At 42.5% G+C, this 12,621-nt stretch overlaps 1 protein-coding gene across 2 annotated transcripts in view; it reads left to right on the top strand.

The window, feature by feature from the left end:
* Nucleotides 1–9,967: 9,967 nt before the first annotated feature.
* Nucleotides 9,968–12,621, top strand: part of osy (ABC transporter oskyddad) — a 48,579-nt gene continuing 45,925 nt past the window's right edge. The window contains exons 1-2 of one of the 2 annotated variants that reach the window (XM_018113514.3): nucleotides 9,977–10,183; nucleotides 10,638–10,706. The gene's annotated coding sequence lies outside the window, so the exon portion shown is untranslated. Of the gene's footprint in view, nucleotides 10,184–10,637; nucleotides 10,707–12,621 lie in introns of both variants that reach the window. The other variant, XM_018113515.3, reaches the window with a different exon arrangement.

Raw genomic sequence — 12,621 nt, forward strand, 5'->3', positions numbered from 1 at the left:
GTTTGCAACATAAATGCGACGACAGTTTGTCAAAGTGAGTAAGCGGGGTGCCCAAATCTGTCAGCAAATCCTAGAGCGACTGGGGGAGTGAGATTGCGAGATGGTTCAACTAGGCGGGCGCACAACAATCAGCAGCTGTCAGAGCTGGGAGTTGAGATCTCAGCGACAAAAACGAGACCCAAAAAGAGAAAACCGAAACGAAATGACATTGACATTTTGAATAATGACGCAGCGGCAACTGAAATTTCATACCAATAGCAGAGAGAAATACCAGTATACCAGGGCCAGATATCCAGCCGAGCACAGCGGGATGCATAGACGAAAGCCCACGCCAAGGGCCGAGCTCTTATCAAACTAGATGACAGAGATTAGGCAGCAGCAGCAGCAGCAGCAGGAGCAGAGCGTTTGGGCAGGAGGAAGGAGGTACAATAGTTGGCAATAATTCCGTCCAAGTGCGTGCCGCTCGCCATCAATTGAAATCCTAATGAATAATGTCAAGGTGTTGTCAAGTGCATCTCAGGCTAACATCATTAGGGCAATGCCAAGCCCAGCCAGCAGAGCCAACGAGCGTTCCCAGAGCGCTGCTGCACATTAAATGGTTGCAAGGACAACGACGACAACGACAACGACAAGGATCACGCTGCCAAGTGGCCATAATCACAGAGGTGCAATTTGAACAAAGAGCAAAACACTTACACAGACAGCAGACGGGAGCGACGAAGCGGAGCCGCAGTGAGACTAAAGCAGCTTGAGTAAGATGAAGAGGCTGCAAAAAGAGTGGAGCGCGTCCAGGGTAGTTGCAAATGCAGCTGCAGTGCCATCAACAATAATAAATTTGCGCACAAAGTGCCAACTGCAAAATGAAGACAAAAAACAACAACAACAACAACAACAGCAACAGCAACAAGCATGCGATGCGGCTGAGAAAATAGTTGGGAAACTAAAATTAAACTTGCTCGCAGACTGCGTTGCTGCGCTCTCTTCGTTTTTTTTTTTTTTTAATATAATTTTGCCACGCCCACTGAGCACACTTTGAGTTCAAGGTAGCAGAGCTAGCGCAGGGGGCTGTCTGCCAGCTTTGAGTGTTGAAAAAACAACTTGAGATTGTAATTAGTTTTTGTTGCTGGCGGGTTTTAACTGCAGCGCGCGGTGGCTAAAAAAGGAAACTTTTTAAATTGAACCGGCGAACGAAATCACTTCCCCATGCCTCGCCCACGCTAGAGCATAGCTGGTCTTGGTCCTGCCTCTATGACTATGCCTGCTTCAGCTCCTGCTTCTGCTCCTGCTCCTGCTCCTGCTCGTGGGCAATGCGTAACCGTGACTGCCCAAGCAATACAAAATATCTTGCGGTTTCAACTTTTATGCGCCGCCTGCCGCCGAATGGCAAATATGTCTGCAAGAAATCTCATTAAGTATACGCGATGTGGTCCGGTGACAGAAGCAGAGCAATGAAACGCGGGAGATTAAGTAGAGCAAGCGAAAAGCCACAGCAAAAACGAGAATAAATAAAAATTATGAATGTGATTTGGAAACAAAAAGCGAAAAACAGCGCCTGCAACTGTGTGCCACGCCCCAGAGCGAATGCTCGGCTGCTTTTGGTACTCGCAACAGGTAAGGCCTAGACCAGGTAACAGTTGCTGGAGTAGGTCAAGTTTGAGTGCTGTACCTCTCTCTGTCTCACAATTGCCTCTGCAGCACCACGCCCCTGTTAAGCTCGTCGAGGTCAGCCCATGTCAAATGTGTGCCCAACGACTCGTTTGGCCCACTTGCCAGTCTGCGGCCACGAAAATGAGGCTTATACCCAGCGTAATTTGGCCGCGACGCGACTCAGGCTCGCATCTACAGTGAACACGGCTTTAATGCCACATTTGCTGCCCTTCCTATTAACACTGCTGATGGCTCCCTAGAAAAATGCCAATAAAATGTAATCACCCAGTTTACAGCCCAAATAGCTGGCCATCTACGACTCTCAATTATTCTGGTATATTTATTTTCATATTTCTGGCCGAGTTTATAATCGCAGCATTATTACTGTGTTATACACGTACAAATTTTTATATACTCTATTATTTTTATATAAGCTGAGCTGACTCCTTGCATGCCGAAGTGCTTCAAGACCCTTTCACTGCTTGGGAAACCTTTAATGTTCAAGACTTTACGTAGCACTTCAGTTCGAACATTTCATTCAATTCTCACTCAGCTTTTAAATCTTTTTAATGAACTTGGGTTTAAATGCGCCTTCGCCATTCATTACCTCATTAAATTGACTTTAATGATATGAAGACGATAGTGTATACATTGTTCTTTCGATTTTCAGAGGGTTCAATATTGTACCTGAGTATTTCGTCGAAGTATTATTTCTATGTATATGCTCAAAATATTTACTCCAATTATTGCCTCTAAATATTTCTTTTCAAAATGCCCTCCGAGTATTTCCCCTTAGTTTTCTTCTTAGTATGTATTTCTTCCAATTATTCCCTCTAACTATTTCCTCTGTCTTTAATGCTTAGATGCACGATCACACTCTTCGCTTCACTTTACTGCACAGTACGACTGACCTCCACTAGGTCTGGGCGACTGAAGAAATGCTGCAGCTGCTGCTCTTTATATAGGGCCACTTCCACTCAATCAGCAAATGGCGCTCAAATTTTGAGCCTCGTGTGAGGTAGGGTTCGTTGCAGTCGATCTTTAAGTGACCAATGAGAACATTCTCTTCTATTTAAGAGGCCAATGGGAACTCCGTCTGCTAATACAAGCATTCTACACTCTCTCTACTTAAATACAAATACCAAATGAGTACTGCTGCATGCATATAGAACACTTAAATGATCTTACGCAGTTCTTCCTTGTCCCTTGCTTGCTGACAGAGAGACAGACGGGGAGATAGACTGGGAGATAGGCAGGGAGGCAGACACAAAGACAGACACATAAACAGACATACGAATTGTTATATAGACAAATATATGAGTATGTCAAAACACAATACATATGTATATGCTTGAGGCTAAATGTTAATGTGATGTATATACTAATATACAATATATTATATACACTAATATTTATAATTATTAGATGACGTAGACAGCAGTTTTTTCCGTTCAATAGCTCTCTCTTACTTGTTTTGAGTTCACAATGTGACGCTGGGAATGCTTTGTCTTTGTGCCGTTTGACTCAAGTATTGCAATGAATGGCGTCGTCACACAGCTTTTCATTTCGGTCTGGCTTTCACACACACCCACCCACACACACACCCACACACACACATTTGCCGACTGACCCGCGTAACTGACAATTGGAATCTGGCGTATCTGCGCCACATATTCATGCCATATCTGAGACATATCTGTGGTGGCAGACCAGCGCTGTAACTAGATCCCTCCATGAGTCGCACTCACACAAAGAACTCATATCTTAGCGTGTACATTTTCAATTGTCTATATGGCTGTCTGTCTGTCTGTCTGCCTGGCTGTCTCTCTGTCTCTCTGTCTGTTAAATGTCGGTCTGTGCGACTGTCTGCCAGCCTGACTGTTTGCCCGTCTGTGCAGCTTCTTTCGGTTCGTGTAACCTCAATGTGTTGCCAACACATCAGCATCAGCCGCAGCATCAGGAGCAGCAGCAGCAGCATCAGATTCAGGACTCGCAACTGCCACAGTAGCGCGTGTCCTTGGCAGCACGCGAGCCCCGACCAGAAGCTGTGGAGCAGCGCCTGCCCTCAGTCAGCAGCCGGCTCTTTACACACCACTTCAGAGCATTCAGTGTGAGAAGCTTTAGTCGCATTACAGTTGCGCTTAAAAGGTTAAAACATTTTGACTTTGAGAGCCAGCGACTGCGACAGCAACCAGTAAATCGCCCAATGAAAGCAACTCTTCCAAATTAAGTAATTCGCTCATCATTAAGTTTGCATTCATTTCGCTTGCAGCTTACATTTTATTTGTATATGCCACATATCGCAGCATGAGCGTTGATTGTTACAGTTTACTTAATTAATTGCTTAAATATACAAATTAGAAACGCAAACAATTTCGATAATTGCGACGCGACTCGAGACAGCCATCAAAATGCCAGTCGAGTGAAAATACTTTTAGAAAATATAATGAAATTTTAATTGGCGTTGCTTGAGCGAACTACAAATTGGATTAATAGACACATATTAAATAAATCAATAATACAGCCATACATATCTCACTGTTATTTTTTTCTGCTTTAATCGTTAAATTTAAACTAAAAGTCAAGCAAACCGTGCTTCATCAATTTGACTAAGTATTTTTATTGTAATTAATTACGTTAAATTTATTTGGAATTTTAATAGCTTTAACTACATACATTTATTAAAATTATTTAATTATCATATATAATACATACAAAATTCAATGCAACATAATAATAATAATGTATTAATTTCATTATCTATATTTAGATTGAGCATTGTTCTATAATAAGAGAAATTAAATTTGATATAGACAGAATATTTTGTATAGAATATTTTACCCCCGACATATTCTTTGCATGTATTAACGTCAACAGTCCTTTAGAAACATCCATTTACATTAGTGTCAATGTGCGCCCCTCATATCTCGTTTGCTTTACTTTTCCTTTTTCTTTTTGTTCCTAAGCCAGAGTCCTATTTCAAGCATATCCTCATGGAAGTGCCATATATCGCGTATACGCAGTCGTGGCTCGCATATAGAAATGCCGTCTATTGGCCCGGGTCGAGTGTTGGCTCATTTCTGGGCCTGATTAGCCCGCCTTTTGTTATCCCGGTCCCGGGTTGGCCGCGTGCTCTGCCTGCGCTATTGCCGTTCCATTGCCTGCCAGTCAAGTTGGGCATGGCGCGTCTACGTGATGCTATGATAATCATGCTTATTTACAATAAATCTCAACTGAGAACTTCAAGTGTTGTGAAGTGTTAGCCGAGCACATCTCGTGAAGCGCCTCTGATGATTTATTTAATGTGTAATCTCTGCCAACGCCTGTCTGACAACAATATCATTATAATAATCATAATCATTATGTTGCCGGCACCTCAGCTGATCATTATTGTTCTGCTTATTCCTAATACAATATTATTATTATTATTGTTATTATTGTTATTAATATTATTTCGCAGTCAAGTGCTTTGTTTGCCATGTGCAGCAAGAACAAAAATAATCAATTAATTGCGGATCCAGGCAGCGGGCTGTAAACTTTTTTAAAGCCTCTGTCCAAAGTTGGCCGCTTTTTGAGTCACGTAATTAACTTAGCCAAGACATCAATCAACAGCGACTGACTGAGACATGACTACAAATACAGTCGCATCCACAGCGACAGCGACGGCGACGGCGACGGCGACTGCTATGAAGCGTGCGCACTTGAGCGGATAAACATAAATCTGTAAAGTTCGCACTACCTCCACGGGATAGTACCTCGCGCTGGGCGTGCGGTGGTGTTGGTTGGGCGCTTGCCACTTGGGTGGCGTCTAGAGCCACTAGAGCCGGTGGTTGGAGGTCGGAGGCTGCCTGTGAGTATTATTGCGCTTGTCATTATCATTAGGGCGCTGTCAAAGCGCTCTGGCAACAATAACAAGAACAAAGCACAGCTGCGTCAAGACACACACACACACACATATGCACACACGATTTACATAAGTAGAGAGACACCCACGAACACAAGAGCATAGAGAGAATGAGAGAGTTGGAGAGAGGGGTGGCCAGAATAAGAGGGACACCCACACACGTGCAGCCACACACTCACACACACACACACACAAGTAAGACGGCTAGCTGCTAAACGCCTGAGGACATAAATATTGATTGATTGTTGTCAGACAAAGTTATTGTCGTTGTCGTTGTCGTTGTCACTGTGTTATGTACTTGAGGGGCTTGAGCAGGTAGTTGTCTGAGGTGTCAACTTTGTGGCTGCTGCCCAACCAATAAGCACAATAACACGCCGACGTCACGAACGAAGCACGAATACTCTGCCGAGACCAATGTGAATGAGAGTTATAGGCAAATTCAAGTGACATGGTCTATCAGCTGCTGGTAGTATGACGTCATTTCTGAGCAGACTCTTTACGAGTCACAGTCAATATACCTTCAGTTGCCCTGCAAAATTATCATGCGACAAAGCTGTTTCCATGCTGCCTTGTTATTATTCATATGCATGCACAGATACAGTCATACATATTATATATATATATATATATATTGATAAGCGCACAAATTGTGTTTGTGGCACTCCGTTGATGTTGCCACAAAGGCACTGCACTCATAAATCATCGTCATAAATTGTCTATATAAATCGACCGAAAATAGACGAGAGTCCGGACAGGCATAATAAATTCCTTATTCGACACGCGCAGCTTATGCCGGGGCTCGACTTAAATGCAATCGAATTGAAAATCAAAGCAATGAAGACATTTCGGCCACAATTGCAGCCAAAGCGTGGCACAGCCACAGCCACGCCTTTGTTGCATTAGCAGCAGAATGGAGAGCAAAGAAACAGAGAAAGCGAAGTAAGAAAAGAAAAAGCGTAAAATAAAAGCGAGCGAACTCAATGGGATTTACATTTTCCAGCTATTGAGCATAGCGCTCGATTTTAATGCGAGAAATAGCAAAAAGAAACGAATCAGTTAAGTCAGCATATCCTGCCAGCTCCTGCGCACTCGCCGCTCGCCCTCCAGCCACGGCTCTCGTTCTGGACAAAGACCAAAGAGCTCTGCAAAAAATGTAAAAACTATTAAGCGGCATTAGCCGCGCATTGCGCTTGGTATTTGTGTGTCGTGGTCCTGCTGTTAAAACCGCTTCTCATCCTGTTTCCTACTCGAGCGCTGCCAAATGCGCTACAAATCATTGCAGCCGTCGGGCATTGACGACAAACCGAACTGTGGACTTAACTTCAAAGCTTTGTATAGCACATGCTGCATGTCTGATGAAATTTTTATGAATTGCGGTATAAAGTATACGAATTTGGGAAATTATTCCAGAATGAAATTAAATTCTGATTCCATAAAGATTTTTAGAATAGATCTGCTTTTTATTTATTTATATATACAAAAAACATCTCTCCTCATACATCTCGCTAATATTCGATCTCCCACATTTTCGAGAAATTTGTAATGTCTTAAAATATTTGAGCTATTCATATGCAAATAAATACTAAGAACAGCATTTATTTATACATTTACGAACATGTCTATTAATAAGACCAGAGTTGGATAATTATAGGCGGAGAACAATGTAGACGAGAGAACAAATTCCGAGGAAGTTATCTACATTGTTCTCCTCCTATAATCATCATACTCTGGCCCGTATTCTCACAAAGCGCTTAAAATGATTGCATTTATATGCATTACTTTGTTATTCTATAAAATAAATATGATATAATATATTATAATATTACAACACTATATTATGCATGTCCCACTCATTAGTTAAGGCTTAGAGCTCACTGTGCTATAGAGTCTTACTTAAAACGCTGCAACAATCAAGCTGAACAAAACTAATACTAATCCATTTGGGTTCCGCCAAAAGCGTATATCCTGGCCATTCTGGCCTAAGCAGCTGGCTTAACCTGCTTTTAGCTGCTGTTTCCGTCGAACTTTTGATCGAATGTCAAGCCATTTGAGTCAACGGTGGTCGCTTCGCTGCCTCTCTGGCATGACCTTTTGACTCCGCTCACTCTCTGACGATTGGTTTTCTATTCCCTTTTTTGCTGTGCTTCAGCTCGTTTCTCCGCATTCTTTTTTTGTTAATCCTGCAACAAGCTATATGTATGCACATCCTTTTACCACTGGCTCGTTGTCCTGCTGCTGTACTTGCAAATCTAATTTCATATTTTATGAAGTGGCGCAGTGTTTGGTCCGCGACGCCTTGCCAGCCAGCGAACCAGTCAGGCAGTCAGGCGGCGAGGCGGCGAGGCGGTGAGGCATTCACCCAGGCAGTCAGGCAGTCTGGCAGTCGTTCGACGTCTCTTCATTTTTCCGGGCATTATTTTTACAGTTTGCACCTTGCGGTTCGTTTGCGTTCGGTCCGGAGCTGTATTCGTTGCAGCAGTCGAAATTGAACTGGAAAATCAATTGTTGGGCACATAAATTTGTTAGCACGAAAATTGCACCGTTGGGTAAAATTTATTTCTGAAAATTGCACTCAAAAGTGGACACAAGATAAATGCACCAAAAATATATCCAAGCTTCGGCCCTTAAAGACCAGCAGCAGCAGCAGCAGCAGCATCTGCAGCTGAATAAAGCTCAGAAAACAATGCCCAATTGCCATGGATGCAGGGGATGCAATGGGCTGGAGGCTTGTTGTCATATCATCATCATTTGATCAAGGCATTCTCAATGCATGCCTCGTACTTCATTAGCGGCAACTCGGGAATCTCGGCCTGGGAAAAATGCCAGCAATGAGAGCGAGCGAGTGGGAGGCGGGAGGCGGGAGACTTCTGGCCTGGATTATGTTGCTTGTGCTTATCTAGGTTAAAACGATGCACAAATATTTTGTAGACACTTAAGCAGCTCAAGTTCTGTGTGTGTGTTTGTGCTTGAAATTTATCTGCAACATTGCGATTGCCGAGGAGACATGCAACAAAAGCATCGCAGAGCTGCAAGCTCAATGTTTTGCATGGTCTATCCAAAGGACGTCAAACGGAAACGGAAACTGAAATGGCGACATTGTTGAAAACATGCACGTGTAACTTGTTACACAAGCGCTCGCTCTGCCAAGGTGCTAGCTGCAACATGGGGCAGCAGCAGCAATGCAGCAATCCAGCCAGAAGAAGCAGCTGCAAGAAATCTTTACAAAAGCGGCAATTCATTTTAGCATTTCTCGCATCCAAAGCGAAAGACGTGCACATGTCAGACGATTGTGACCCGGCCAGGCCAGCTTGCCAGCGCGGGCGAGGGCGGAGGTGGGGGAGGCGAGGCAGGCATGTGAGCTGTAGATACATGGGGCAAGTAGGTGCCAAGATAGCGTAGCCAAGCTATTACTGAATACCTGGGAGCCTGAAAAGGCTGCCAGCTCTTGACAATGACAAAAGCGACATTGAGTGTGGAGCACGGGAGTGCGGGGAGTGCGTGGGCAGCGATGCTCGCAGTGCTGGCAGTGAAAGGTTGCCTGGCTGTGACACGGTGCCGTCTCGCCAAGGACTCGGAACAGAGCTGACCAAAGCTGCCATACAAATGGCGCAGAGTGTTGTCAGTGCTACTTACTGCTGCTACAATAGATAACTTAAGCTGATGCCCCGGTTGTCTAATGCCTCAACTATACTGAATACATAAACTAGAGTGCAAGCAACAATATCTTCTTTGTATGGGAAAAGCTGCTTTGTATAATGCACAAAGACGGTCCGTAAAGGGTAGAAGGAAAACTACTTGAGAAATTATTGAATATCCTTGAAGATATAGAGCAGGTAAGATAAGCTTAAGAATTTCGCCAATTAAGAGCAGAATCTATTATTGAAATAACAATAATGATGCCGGTTGAGAGGATGGATAGTAATAATGGAATTCTGATAATAACAAAGGAGTGATTAAATAAGCTCCAATAACAATTTACAATTGATAATTAATTTCAAAACGCTACACAATTATTATTTAATTTAAAATAAAAAACATTTTATAAATTCATTTATCCATTATTGTTCACTTTTAATTATTTAGCGAAGACAGCAACCACACTCAAAGCTAAGCCGAGCTGTAAGCTTGCTTAAGTGATCAAAGCTAAACGAGCTTTGCTCTCACTGTCTTTCTCGCTCTCACTCTCTAACTCGCCGAAAGCACTCGAACAGCTGGTTTAGTCACGACGCACACCCGGAGAATCAAGTGTTTGCCAAGAGCAAGTGAGCAAGTGCTCAGTTGCTGCAGAAGGCAGACCACTTACAATTTGATCTTTTGAACGGAGCGCTTAGACAGCTTTGTTAACTCAACGACGCTGACGCCGACGCCGACGCCGACGCCGACGGCGACGTCGCTCTGCTGCTCTAGCCATACTGTCGGATCTGTCAGCGCAAATCAGCGTTCGGTTTGATATTCAGTTTTAAATCGTCGCTGGCTCTGGCAACAACACGCGGAAACGTTTCTGGCATCGGGCTACAAAGAACTCGCAGTGAATAGGCGGCTTATGCAAAATCAAATCGATTCGAATCGGATCGACGATCGACATCGATTAGCGGCAGGTGCAAATTCAAAGTAATAAGAACGTGTTAACTGGTCAGTAAACGAATGAGTCAGCTAAGTAAGCCAAGTGTCCGCCTATATTAGTTGTTGCTTTGTCCCATTGTGGCTCAATCTTTGGCTTAAGCTGTTGGCTAATTACGCGAGTAAAAGATTTAAAAAAAAAATCAGTAACAGCTACAGCAGCAGCAACAACAACAACAACAATAATAATAACATAAGCAACGCTCACATTTCGCATGCGCAAAGTTTGTCTAGTTTGTTTGCGTGTATTAGTGTCGCTCCACCGCGCTGTGTGTGCCTGTGTCTATGTGTGCGCGTGTGCCTGTCTCAATCTTTTGCTCAATCGCAATCTTTGGCCATTGCCAAAACTGGTTAACTAAAAGCAAACGTGTTCTTTGCGTTTGTTGACTTTGCAAACACAAAACGCGCCAAAGTTACTCGGCAACAGCAACAGCAGCAGCAACAAAAGTATTTTGTTTACATATAGTTTGCAGCAACAAAAGCTATAATACCTGCAACAATAACTAGCGCCAGGCAGCTGCATATTTAAGAACAGGTAAGAGAGCGTAAAGCCCCAACCACAATATATTTCGGTGGTTGTAAAAGGGCGGCAGAGCCTTGCGAAATCTCACTGCAAACTCAAGGATGATATCAACGCAAAAATGTAAATGCACAGCATTACAACAACAAAGACAATAACAAGAACCAGCGCATCGTCAACGACCTGCTCCAATTCAATTATGCAGCTCAAGGTCAGCAGCAACCGCTTTAAAATGCAAACTCAGCTGAAGCTGAAGCTGAAGCTAATTTCGAAGCCGCAGTCGCAGTCGTAGTCGACGTCGCAGTCGCTGTTGAAGTCGAAGTCGAAGTCAAACTCGAATTGGAAGACAATGCATAGTTTGCTGCTTCTTAACTTATCTGGCGTGGGTATTTGCTGCTCATGTTTTGTATACCCTGTAGTCTATAAGTAGTTCGCTCTGGTTGTATTGTTGCTTTATTTGTTCATCAAAAGAAATAGATCATATAATATTACTTAAAAATGTCGAGTTTATTTCCAAATAGAAAATTTTCAGAATTTTCCTCTTCTGTTTATAGGGTATCTTATAGCTGGTGCACTGCAAGCCCAATAACTTGTTTCTCTTTGCTTCTTGTCTGTTGTAGCCACGTGTTGTTGTTGTTGTATTTAATAAGCCTGTTACTGCCATACAGCTACATCTGTATGTGGTAGCTCTGCATGTGCACGACGATTAGTTGCTCTGCGAAGGGTATTGTGAGTAGGTCACAATGCTTTAATCGAACTCTGCAGAGAGACTTCCCAGTTATAATTGAATGGAACAATGCGAAAAGTACTTTTGCCTTATTGATAAATATTGTATATACATATATATATTTATATATTTTTGTGCATGTATATTAAACGCTCTTCGTAGGTCGTTGTCAGTCCTTGAACTCCACACAAAGGCCGAGGCCTGGTCATGCGTTTGTATCTGTGTCTTCGCTTGTCTCCGAGTGATTTATAATGATTTAATTCGTTGCTTTAAGCACGCCACTTAACCTTTTCGGTTTATACACAAACCGCAACAATGAGAGCAACTACTATGCCAACAGCGACAACAACAATAACAACGACAACAACAACAACAACGACGACAACAACAACAAGCATAGCATTAATAATAACAACAGCAATGCAAACAACAGTTGCGGCAACCACATTACTTGGCGCAATTGAAACCGCAAACCGCAAGTTGGCCCAATGCTGGCTGCTCTTTTGGCCCGTTTGCATTATGCTCGCTTATGGCATTTCGAAAAGGCAAAAACCTGAAACATTTTTACGCACCCAAAACATAAAACCAAAAAGGGTCAAATTAAAGAACGAACGCAAATTTAAGCACCGTTAGAGTCGCGTTATTTCATACTAATTTAATTAATAGATTACGTAACGATTATGCGGCATTTGTGCAGTTCAATGTGTGCAAAGCACATTCCGCACACATTGAGGCGTGAAGAAGGCAAACAGCATTATAATATTTCATTGAGGGAGCTAGCTCACTTAATAACACTCAAGTAATATTATTTTGCAAATCAAGAACTGAAATAAAATGCTTTTGCTATACTCTACAAAACTCGTTTATATATGATTTTGTTTATTGAATCTCAGTTAATAAACAACAATTGTTGTGTTCACACAAAAATAAATAAATAAAAAATAATATAGCAGCTACCATTAAGTTCAATTATAAGAATCATTTATTATGTCTAATATATTCCACTTCAGCTACGTTCAATTTAATAGAACATTCATTCGTTGCCTAATGTTTTGGTTCTTTTAGAATTTTGTTTTCTTTGGCTTTCCGCCTTCTTTTTGGCCAAGGCCTGTGACCAGTTCGCCTCATTTAATTATTTCACATGAATTGCAGAAAAATGCTCACAGCTTTGACTGAGTCACTTAATAAAACGTTAAGCATTAT

The sequence above is a fragment of the Drosophila navojoa genome, chromosome 2 (genome assembly GCF_054131105.1).
Source record: "Drosophila navojoa isolate 15081-1374.11 chromosome 2, UAZ_NAV_1.0, whole genome shotgun sequence".
Lineage (NCBI taxonomy): Eukaryota > Metazoa > Arthropoda > Insecta > Diptera > Drosophilidae > Drosophila > Drosophila navojoa.